Source organism: Haliotis cracherodii, unplaced genomic scaffold (genome assembly GCF_022045235.1).
Source record: "Haliotis cracherodii isolate W230 unplaced genomic scaffold, xgHalCrac1.p SCAF_16, whole genome shotgun sequence".
Classification (NCBI taxonomy): Eukaryota; Metazoa; Mollusca; class Gastropoda; order Lepetellida; family Haliotidae; genus Haliotis; species Haliotis cracherodii.
This window is the reverse complement of record NW_027266271.1, coordinates 28,526,685-28,539,924: the sequence shown is the minus strand read 5'-3', so window position 1 is coordinate 28,539,924 and position 13,240 is coordinate 28,526,685. Positions and strand designations below refer to the sequence as shown.

General features: G+C 39.1%; 1 pseudogene; it reads right to left on the bottom strand.

The window, feature by feature from the left end:
• Window positions 1–6,794: 6,794 nt before the first annotated feature.
• On the bottom strand, window positions 6,795–11,968 carry LOC139463660 (uncharacterized; annotated as a pseudogene).
• Window positions 11,969–13,240: the final 1,272 nt, after the last annotated feature.

The window sequence follows — 13,240 nt, the reverse complement described above, 5'->3', positions numbered from 1 at the left end:
TATTGTACCTTGACGTCACTGGCTGAATGTGTGTCATATTGCACGTTCCGTTTTTATAATAATATGATCCCAGATCGTCCAACAGTTGTAACAACATGTTCTCAACAACATGTGCCCCAGATCACACAGCAGGTATAACACGTTCTCTATATCGTAAATCAGTTCTCCATATCGTACAATAGGTATAACATGTTCCCCAGATCGCACAGCAGGTATAACACGTTCACGTTCTCCAGATCGTGCATCAGTTTTAACACGTTCTCCATATCGTACATCAGTTGTAACACGTTCTCCATTTCGTACATCAGTTATAACACGTTTTCTATATCGTACAGCAGGTATAACACGTTCTCTATATCGTGCAGCAGGTATAACACGTTCTCCAGATCGCACAACGGTAATAACACGTTCTCCATATCGTACAGCAGGTATAACATGTTCCCCAGATCGCACAGCAGGTATAATACGTTCTCCAGATCGTAAATCAGTTATAACACGTTCTCCATATCGTACAACAGTTATAACACGTTCCCCAGATAGCGCAGCAGGTATAACACGTCCTCCAGATAGCACAGCAGGTGTAACACGTCCTCCAGATCGTCCAACAGTTATAACATTTTCCCCGAATCGTACAGCAGGTATAACACGTTCCCCAGATAGTCCAACAGTTATAACACGTTCCCCAGATGGTACAGCAGTTATAACACGTTCCCCAGATGGTACAGCAGTTATAACATGTTCCTCAGATCGTACAACAGTTATAACACGTTTTCCAGATCGTCCAACAGTTAAATTTACACTTATCAGAGGGGTACACAAAGTAAATGATCTGGTCTATCAGTTTTGTGGAAGCCTCGGTCGGTGACAGTGGATTTGGTCGGTGTGCTGCAGACTAGGTGCATCACTCTGATTGTGTTTGAATCCAGGATGAAGGTTGACGGACAATAGACAATGATTTTCAGTACCTTGTTCAGTACATTGTACTATCGTTTTGATTCTCCAACAAGGCGACGCCTTGTTTGTTTGGAAACACTGAAAGTAGCACCTCCCACATATTTTATCTTTATCTATATAATTATGACCCCAACGGATAGCATTTTTATCCGTTAGCCCTATCCTGCCGAGAAACTTATCCATATATGATAAATACTATATAACATATGATCTAGGTACTACTTTAAATATACACATGAAGGCCCGGATTAAAAAGCTCTTCAGCAACCCATGCTTGCCCTAAAAGACGACTAATCTTGTCGTAAGAGGCGATTAAAGGGATCGGGCGGTCAGGTTAACGCATGACATCGTATCCCAATTGTGTAGATTGATGCTCATCGCCTGCTCCAGACTCGATTGTTTACAGACCGCCGTAGTATGGCTGGAGTATTGCTGTGTGCGGCGTTAAATAACAAACAAACAAGCTACTTCAAACAGGCATATTAATTTTGACAAAACAAAATAATGTTTTTCATATTGTTACATTCGGAAAACTGATTCGTTCATTATCCTTTAGAATGATCAATTATCAATTTCACCATTGACAGATACACCATCATGATATTCGGTGTTTAAATGAAGTAGTGTCTGACATACAACCATCTAGGCGTTTTTACAACTGGTTTTGATGTTTCTGCCATTCAGTATCATTGTCAGTTGGCAAAATAGTATTAAAATGATTGTCGTGTTTGTTCCCCCTTTATGTCTAAAGATCGGATCGGAAAAATCAAGCGTTGGAAAACCATGCCGGTACCACTCGCCACTCACACAACCTCAATACAATCTGCACACTAGACAAACGGAAACAAATGTGTCTAATTTCTATGCTCTTCCAGCATTACAAGGACGCCACCCGCTTGAATTGATGGAAAGATAGTTATGTTATATCCCAGTTCAAACCAGTTTATATTTTTAAAAAACCCACTAAGCTTCAAAACTGTAAGAACTTTATTTTAAGATTAATGTGTAACATTAATCAAATCCGAAGTGTTACACAACACGTTTCTTTGTTCAAGAATAAAAAGGTTTATTAACTGGAGTACAAATGACTGGCTCTGGCTCTTACTCGGGACCATTTCACTGTGTGCTGCTCGTGATGATTGCCTGTTCGTCAACCCAAGGTCTCTCTGTCTGTCCCGACGTTGTCTCTCTCGGTCTGCCATCTGTCTTCTCTATTCAAAGGAGCATTCGCACGGTACAACTAGTTGTATGCAATTAGTTGCACGAACAGAAGTTGTATACAACTCGGCATTCACACGACGTAGAGTTGCATACAACTCGGGTCTCGCGAGATCTCTGACAAAAAGCTTGTGATTCACTTCATTATCGCTGGAATCTTGGTTGCCGAGTTAATGTTCAGACGCATAGGTCTGGAAAATCAACGCAGTGCGAGAATTGCGGTCGCGCGGTCCTGGACCAACCTCTCACTTTGCAATTTAACGGATTTGTATATTATTGAATTTTTAAATTAAACACTGGTTTGAAAAGCAAAAAGTGTTAAATGGCGTCCAAGTTTCTGTTTTGCTAACGAAAAAGCCTCTAAAATAGGTAGCCACATTTGACGGTACATAGATAAAGTACAGTGCGACGCAACTGAGTTTGATCATTAGATCCACATGTGTCCCGTGTAGTTTCTGTCTGGTGGATTTGGATACACTTCGCGCACAAGTTCTAAAATACAATCTGGCATCACTTCCCGTTTTGTCCACACCAATCCTTCATCTGCTGCTACGTTTAATATTCGGTCCTTCAAGTCCGAGTATCTAGGATCTCTCCAAACACTTCGTCTATTTAGCGCAATCCAGAAGTATTTGTAGCGCTGTTTTCGAATCGTCGGATTTCTGGATGATGGTGGCGGCACCATTCTCTAACCGCGATTGTCTGTGCCGTGTACAGCATTCTTGACAAAAACAGTGTGGAAAGACATTTTCGCCTTCATCTGGTTCCACAGTGAAATCTGGCTATGACACTGATTCACTAATCCCAAGAATCGATTGATTCGAGTTGACAGCCGGAATGATATAATCTTGAAGTGGAACTTTCTCCACGGTAAATTCACCAGTGTCTTAATCGAAACGACCAAAGGCTCCCTTGATCATCTCTAACAAGTCTCCGTCAAATTAAGCGTCACACAAAAATGTTGCGTTGCTCATGTTGAAGACAAGCGAACTTGCAAAGTTGTTGAAAGTTGTCCAACTCACGGGTCGTGGTTGCGAGGAGATCGAGTGGTCAGAAAGAGAATAAATTGAAGAAATCCGTAGTGCAATTCAAAATTACCATGTACAGCAAGTTTTTTAAAAATAGTATTCACGAAAACATTTCTTTCCTAAAAATGCAAATTAGAATTAATTCATCCCGAGGTCATAACCCTGATCACGTGGGTAGCTATTTGGAAGGAATCTTGTGATGAAGCCGTGAATGAGGCTGTGTGTATTACATTGTTGAAATCCACTAACCTGGAAGTTGTCGAGTCGTTGACATTATGACTGATGCTCGACATGGATGGGGAAAAATGCATCTGAGAGCTACATTGTTGTTTTGAGCTTCGAGATCAAGCTTGTGTGCATGAGTAGTAGTTATAAGAGTGGATGATCCGTGTAGCCCACGACCTGAATAATCTTGAAAATAATGTTGAAATGCATGCTTTCGCCCATGACAGAATTAATGTAATCAAATATCTATCTGAACATGGAATCGAAGGATGTGAGACTGTCCATGTTTTATCTCCATTCAGACGTTAAATTATATATCGTTTTCGTGTCTCAAGTTTTCCTGCCGCTGTGGAAAATTGTGCACCGATCTAATAAATGAAATACTACTAGATCTACCATTGCATGTCATATTGTCATATAAGAACCAGGTCAGCCTTATCTATCTTCAGTTGTTCATTACAAATTAGTTTCCCTGGCAAAGCGACTCCATCTACATCATACATTAATTCATAGACTATATATTAGTACCAAGTGTTTCAAAATTGTTTTAAATGTCATAAAATAACTTACACATTTTTTAATGAATAATATATTTTATTTCGTCCGCCCACTCATAGTTACTTGATGTTTGCGGTAAGAAACACATACCAAAAAAATATGGATGGCTTTATGCAAATGACACTTGGCATGCCAATCAACAGGGAATCTGGGTCACTGGGACCTGATAAGTGGACTCGGCATGAGGAGTTTTCGGACAAATATGTGTTATGACCAAAAAAAACTCACTTTAACATGTTTTTGACCATTACGAGGGGTTTTTTCCCGATCGTTGTCTGCCAGATTCCAGAAGAAGGCAAGACGAACACAACGGGAAAAAACACTGTTGAATCACCGATTGCTGTGTATAATATGAGCATTGCTATTCATAAACTGTAGATATACCGTACTCCACAGGATTATGATTGGTGTTTTGTTTTGTTGTTCTCATCCAGAGTATAGCGCAGAACTAATTTGTGTGTTGGACTGGAATATAAACATAAATCGTGGACATTCCACAGTACCGTTTCATGAAGATGTAAAGACGACATGGCAGGTAGGTTTTGAAACCAAAGACCTACGCGTTTTTTGGTCTTGAGTGAGTTAAAGTTTAACGTCACATCGGCAATATTTCAGCCATATCGTGACGATTTGGGTCTTGAAATCGTTTAATGGATATTTATTACCATTCCAACTTACGTCCTTGTCAAATGGCCCACTTGGGTGTGTTTTTACATGACGTCACCCGTTTATGCATAAACAATGAAATTTGTGTGTTATCATGACGTCATATTGACTTGTCAGATCACTCATATAAGCTCGCCCACTCAGCGTGCGGCAGTTCCTTCTGAGTTACTTCAACAGTGACCCTGCACTTCGTAACGCTGTCGGTAGTTGTCTCAGTGAATTGATGGACGGTTGTCTGAAGTAACATCTATTCCCATTCCATAATATCGTCTGTACCACCAACCTGTAACTGATTTTGCTGAAACCTTGTAAATTGCAACACTGCAAAAGGAGCAAAACAATAATTAAAAAAGAACGTTCCATAATCCTACAATATATCTGTTAAAAGCAGAATTCTTGTGGAAACGAAAACAAGGACACTAATTTCTATATTGACACAAACATAACATGCTTTCATAATGATGTTCATCGGATGTGAATATGTCTTTAAGTGTTTTCATTTCGTTGTGGATCAATCGATTTCTGATGTCTATATATGTTGTTCGATACAAAGTTGAAGATGATTATTGGGTAATGAACACATATATCATGTTGGACAAACGGTCGATGTCTGCCTAATGGTATGACTAATAAGGTTTCTTTTCCATTCAACACCAATGCCATCCAGAGCATCATCGACTGGAAAGTGCACGAATGACCCAACCAGTAGATAATATATCTGGAAAGGGAAAGGGTGGGGGAGGCAGTTTTTCAACGCGATTAGTTAGTGATGTGCATGTGACAACTGTGACATTGTCCCTCATTACCGATGTACATGTGACGACGGTAACATTGTCCCTCATTACTGATGTACATGTGACGACGGTGACATTGTCCCTCATTAACGATGTACATATGACGACGGTGACATTGTCCCTCATTACCAACGTAAATGTGACGACGGTGACATTGTCCCTCATTACTGATGTACATGTGATGACTGTGACATTGTCCCTCATTACCGATGTACATGTGACGACTGTGACATTGTCCCTCATTACTGATGTACATGTGACAACTGTGACATTGTCCCTCATTACCGATGTACATGTGACGACGGTGACATTGTCCCTCATTACTGATGTACATGTGATGACTGTGACATTGTCCCTCATTACCGATGTACATGTGACGACGGAGACATTGTCCCTCATTACCGATGTACATGTGACGACGGTGACATTGTCCCTCATTACTGATGTACATGTGATGACTGTGACATTGTCCCTCATTACCGATGTACATGTGGCGACGGAGACATTGTCCCTCATTACCGATGTACATGTGACGACGGTGACATTGTCCCTCATTACTGATATACATGTGATGACTGTGATATTGTCCCTCATTACTGATGTACATGTGATGACGGTGACATTGTCCCTCATTACTGATATACATGTGATGACGGTGACATTGTCCCTCATTACCGATGTACATTGTCCCTCAATAATGATGGGCGTGACAAATAGAACAAAAGGTGTCCGTTTTATCGCGATTCGTTACTTGTATTGGTCCCTTCCAAATTGGTACTGTGATAGCAGACCTCCAAAACCGTATTTCGAATAATGCTTGTTATCTACAAAAGGACCTATATCTTTAATTCTCAAGTGATAATTCACACCATGATACGATGATTAGAACCAGTGTAACTTCTATGCAGTGTGCTGTGGGGACAACTTTCAAATTTCTATTTCATTCTACATCCATTACCAATTGTCTATAGCATAAATGAAATATGAAACGTCAAAGCCAGAGAATAACCAGTCTCAATTATCCACTGAAACTGATTCCATTTGGGCGTAAAATCCAATCAGTATTGGTTTATTCATAATACTGATAGGCCATAGGTCTATAGTACATGTTATATGGCACGTGCATGATAACGGTCTCAGAACCTACACCAAAACGTGCATGTGTTTGTGACACACCTTTTCGCGAACACATGGCATCATCACAATTTGATAGTCCAGCATACCTGGCTTTTTGATGGTTATTGGACGATATCACATCCTTTGTATACCCGAAGCTTAAGTTAAACTCCTTGGCCAAATTGCCTCGTTTTGACGTCGCACATCCGAGCAATCTGTTCAATCTGGCAATCCATCACGGACAATCTGTCCTTGGATGCTGGCGCATTGGCAGAGCATCCACCAGCCTCACCAGGATGACGAAGAGAGTGTCGGGAACAGCAAGCTGGCAACCCACAGCAAGATTGAAGTCTACCGAGCCTGCGTTTTAAGCAAATTGCTGCATGGCAGCGAATCTTGGACCCCCTCCTCTAGATAAGAAAGGAGACTCAACACCTTCCAAATTTGCTGCCAGAGGCGCATACATGTAATCAGCTGGAGTAACCGAGCCACGATCCTTTTCTTGAAGTTTCTTCTCCCTGCTCCAATAGCACCGACTTTCATTCATTCATTTAAAAATGGTTGAGCAGGTTTCTATGTTTGAAAATATAATTAAGCTCCTGAACAAAAAGACAATAATGCTGATCTCAAACCAAAATCCCTCCACCCTTGAAGTCAAATGGTAGCCCCCTAACATCGGCTGTTTGAATGAGTGTTCGTGAATCATTTGGAAGACGATCATTCCCACAGGACTGTGTACATTTATGAATAGCTGTCCCTTATCACGTTCTTTACTAAGAACAGAATCAGCAACAAGTGCACTTTCTCCAGAATCTCTCAACCCATCATGTGAATCAGCACTATTTGACATGCTGCTTTCCGACTGCTGACAACGCTGAAATAGACATAGTTATCCGATTCCACAAGTTCGATGAAATGGGACATATTATTACTTCTAAACAGAATAGCTAAAGCTTCTGCCTCCCTATCATACTTATTCCATGTTCTTTGATAAGACATGATATTCAAGAGACACAGATAGAAACAATCAACACGGAGATGTTAATATTTAGTCTTGTTCATGCTATTCTACCATATGAGCTTAACATGCTTATAATTAGAAAACTCTTTCGTAGTTGGATATCAAGTAACTTGTCAAGACAACACGATGAGTTGTACATGACAAAAGCTGAAATCTGTTCACAGCACACACCTCACTGTAGGGGGATGGAATGAGAAACCAGCAGGTCAGCTCAAACATCTTGGTGTAATTCATACTGACAATATGACAAACGAGGGATGACTTCCCTTTATTATTATTAGTCAACCTTCCCTTTATGTCGAGCAATATTCCAGAAGCTCCAACCTTTGGTGTCTGCATTACACAACTATTGAGGTACATGTACACTCAAGCAAGCTCATACATCGACACTGAATTTCGACACAGAGATTTCTTTTGACTATGAAAAGGGTTTTCTGGCTTTTATTTACAATAGACGTCTTCTGAAAATATAGTACATCAACAATTTCGCCATTGTCACATTTAACAAATTCTCAACGTAGTTATTTATCCAAATGAAAATGGTTGCATGGAAACTTCAGTTGCACAACTATGGGTGTCAAAACACCAATAATCATTCCGAAGCGTCTCTAATAACCTTATATTCGTTTTCGAAACATCATAAAAACACTTGATCATTTTCATGTCTGCCGGTATGGAGACACCTATCACATCACAAAAATTGCACAATCAGTTACGATTCAAACATGCGCGAATTCCGTTAATATTTATTTGACAGATTGCCGAAGCCACTAATATGCATTATCCAAATGGTAGTCAACAGAAACAAATCTGTACCCTAATCGTTTGAAAATGTAACCAAGGCACACATCCTTTTGATACTTTGTAGCATTTTTGATCCATTCATTCATGATGTTGCATACATTGGCTAAGATTATTGAGAGTATGCATGGGAAGACAATTGTTGTAAGAAGTGAGGAATTAATAGCATGCATTGCAATGATTTGGAATATTGAACAGAAATTGTCAAAGATTCAACTCCATGTCACGCCGTGACATACAAAATTACTCAGTAGCAACGGTAAAGTGATTTATCTGTTCACAGCACACAGCTAACTGTGGGATCAAATAAGAAACTGGCAGGTCAGCTCAAACATCTTGGTGTAATTTTTACTGGCAATGTGACGCCAAGAGGCACTGAGTTCAACAAGATCTTGTGATATCCATTTGAGGAACATCAGAAATGTATGGACGTACTTGGACACTAAGTTAACCTCTTGGTCCTTCCACATGTGATTACAAAACTGGGGTACTAGAACTCACTGCTATCAGAATCATATGCCACCCCACGTCTACAAAGCAGTTTCATACATGCCTGAATTCTATTAATATTTATTTGACAAATTATCTGAGTCACTAATATGCATCGTCAAAATGTAGTCAACCGAAATAAATCAAGTGTGACAAATCAAGTGTTCTCTGAACCCTAATCTTTTGAAAATATAACCATTAAACATCCGGTTTTACACTGTGTAGAATTTTCAAACTGTAGATAAATACTAGATATAGTCATCACGTGTTGCAATGAAAGTCCCATGGATCAAGGAATTAAGTTTTTCCTAAGGCATGTCATGTGGGATAGTGGTGTAAAAACTTGGTTCTTTACTGAGATTGAAAAAGTCAAGAAAGTTCTTTGAGATTTTGAGAACCCCAATGATATTAATTCCACTTGTCTCAAATACTTTTTGTGACTTCCTTGTCCTTTCTTGATTGTATGAAGGATTATGAAACTTGACAAGATGTGGCAGATAAATCATTGCACCATTGACACTGAATGACAATATTTATTTAAGGAAACAGTATTTGCAATAATATACTGGCTACTTTGACAATGTGTGGAAAGGGTATAACACAAATATGCCTCTTGAGAGCTTTTAGTTCCTTGTTGGTCTGCAAAAAGAGTACCTGCATCATGAAACTTTTGCGAATGTGTATCACTCACATTTTTTGTAGTATTTTCCTGCTTTCAAAACTTTCCAGACTTACTATATTTATGCAGAAAATATTTGAAGATCGAAGACACAAACGTTTGTTGAATGGTCGTAATTGTTGACGTTTTAACCTAATTTCCAGGTGAACTTCAGTGCCATGGCACATTTACTTCGCCATTTTTTTTCAAATCATTAGAATTTACCTTTACTTTTTAATCCTCAGTATTTATGCAGGAAACAGAAACATTTGTTACGTGGTGGTATGTGTTGACATTTTAATCCTATAATGACATATCCAGGTGAACAAGACATTTTATATCTTTATTTGATACCATAAAACACATAAATGAATCTAGCACGGACAAAGTAGCGAATAATTGTGAATAGTACAAGTCAATAATTATTTTGCAGTGCTCAGGTCGACATAAACTGTTCTGAACTGTGTGCAAGGCAAATAGATGACACATTCTGTGATATCTGCGACAGCTGATTTTGCTTGAAGATATATATTTACATTCAATATTCACAAACACTTCTGGAAGTGTTTGCGTACAACATAGAGTCTGAATTTTGTCTTAACAATCAATAGATTTGTGTATGAAAAGCATATCTCAAACATATTTAATCGAAAATGAAACCGCTGGATATTTTTACGTAAGAATGAAATGAATGGTATGAAATGTGTTAATTTGTATAGGTCACACACACATAGTGAGTTTGATATAATGATATAAAAGCTACACGATGTGCACTGGTGTATTTGAGCGCAGTTCAGGGGGCTGTCATCGTTATCATGGTCGAAGGTAGAGGAGGGATGTCCTTTCAATTCGCCTAAACAATCACAACCATGCTTTCCTGGTGTTTGCTTCCCAATGTGTCTGTATATGTCATTGAGTACAGACCGTCTTGGGATAGGGAGAACGATTTGTATACCCGTACTCGAACTCATATCCTTGGTTAAAAATATGAGCATTTGACTGCACCTATTTTTAATGTAAGCAATTTTGTCCTTGGAAAGCTGTCCAAAGCCATCTTTGTACTCTTGCCATGACAGATTGAAATCGGTAGATCCATCTTCGTTCTTTTGAATAAATGTATAGCCAACGATTATCATGTGGCACCTGACCCTGAATGGGCCAGGGGCCATATTTGGATGAATAAGGTATATTCCTGACCCTTGGATATAATGTCTTTTTCACATTCCAAGAAACGAATTATTCAAAATAAGAGCTATATATTTATGATTACATGTTTATACATGTAATACTTTTGTGTGAATTCTAGAATTGTCTAAACGAGAAATGACTGTTCAATTGTGATGTAACGTCGTACCCTGCATGATCCTTTCACAGAATCGACCGATGTAGCCACCATAACATTGACAGGTAAGGTTGACCTGGTCATATTCGCCCCCATCCATGCAGCGGTTCTGTACCTGTAAGTTGTTAAGAGTGATGTGTACGTGTGTGAATAATTATTGTTCAAATCGTGGTTCCCCCCGAATCATCATTCCTGCATATTGGACATCCGTCGCCACCTGGACCAATGAAGCTGAAACTTGACATACTTGTTAACAAAATATTCAATGGCTTCGACTTCACAGCAGCCATTTTGAAAACTATGGCCATAACTGACGCATTTTTGAGTTCATGATATTTGGAATTTGTAAATTTAGTAAATACACAAATAAATTCCTGTTTACACTGACAGACATGCAACATCCAATTGTATCGAAGAATAGTTTGTCAACACAAGACATGACATGAGCGTATGCATGCAAAATTGATCGACAGTCACATCGTTTGTTGTTAGGTTACAAATCAACTTAAAGAATATCATCTTTATATGATAAACGTCTGCTATGTAATATCTCTAGTCACAGTGTGAGTCTTGGCACGGATCTAGTCCAGAGTTTCAAATTGTTTCTTTATTTTATTGACTATGGTTAGTCGTAACGAGAATATTCGATCACGGGGATGCTGTCAAGCATTCTGCTTTTTCCAATGTTTGCTAAAAAAAACCTCAAGAATAAAATATCTAAATGATCAGCAACAAATCCGTATATCATGTAAATTAAACATCAAATATATTTTTGTATAATAAAACATAATATAGTTTTGACTTACATTGTAGTGGCGCCACTTCCCACTGTAGCAGATTCCTGTCAGAAACATATCACGGTGAAGCATACACATGTCATCAGTTGAAGACACACTGAAAGCCACACATCTGGTGTCTGTGGCACACTGTACAGCACATGAGGCAACGCTCTGTATGCCTTCAACTACAGCCTCCTTCATGGAAGAGTAAACTGAGTACACTCAGAATATGGTTTGCAGATAATGCTGTATGATCTTCAGCACTAGCTTTGTAATGAAGGAACAACGTGACCACAGCGAACATGGATAGGGCTGCCATACCTTTTGTAAGAATAAACGTGTTACTCTGCCACCTGTGATATTAGCATGAGTGTTCATTGATCAACAATTATGACACTGAAGCAGAGAGATGATTTCATGATATGACATGATATGATAATTATATGGGATTCTACTAAGATGACATTGATGAATGCTTGATTCTGACTGGTTAAAATGAGGTTTCCTTTTTGCTACGGAAACCCTTTCAAAAATATTAAGCCTTTTCACAAAATAAATGTTCGTATGAATACATAGACAGCCGACATATTGATTCATAGAAAATGGCTCCTGATCGATCACACCATATGAGCTGTAAAACGTATCTATATTTCCTCTAATACACGCTGGGTCTCTAATACCAGCCAGGTCTCTAATACACGCTGAGTCAAGGCCTCTCGCGAAATTAAAAGACGGCATAGCGTCAAATAGAGGAAAGAAGGTATTGATATTGGATATTTTGGGCGGTGGCTAGGCTGCAACCCTGACTTCTTCGATGATGACATTAAAAGATTTAACGAAGGGATATCTTTTGCATACAGATGAAATGTTTATGAAACTGTTAGGCAAAGGTTCTCTGGTGACCGGAATCGGGACAATTTAAGCCACTTCCACATTGAAGCAACCGACAATGAAAGCAAAATATAACAGTATAAAAATTGTTTGGAAAATCTTTATTCATGACAACATGTTTAAAAACCTTTTTGTGATCGATATTCGTTGCCATCTCCGTCAACTACCATCGTAAGGATTTGAAAGTCAATAACTCAGAAAACACTTGTCCATTTGAAAATCCACGAAAACAATGTCCCGACATAAATTGATGAAATGTATTTCAGAACCCGCACAATTAAGAAAATCATACACGACCCACTATTTCTGGGCCATGAATGTCTAATTCCATTCACAATCTGGCTTGGAATCCATGAAATCTTGAAACTGACAGGTCTCATCATGCAGATACTGAGATAGGCCCTACCTCGTGACAAAATTTCCGACTCATAGACCGGCTAAAAAGCGACTGTTCAGTCACACTCAGTTCCATTGGTGATCATATTGTAACAGCAGGCTCGATCATTCCCAGTAAATCTACAGGTTAATGTTGAACCACATCATAGCTCGGGGTTGTCATCTTGCTTGGTTTAACTTGCAAAGGAGAATGTAAACACAAGATTGTCAGCCACAGCCATTGACAGCTGCAAGGTGTGAGTAACCGTGATGTTGGTCAAGTTCTGCCACATCCAAGTTCGGGGTGGAGAGGCATTATTTTGAT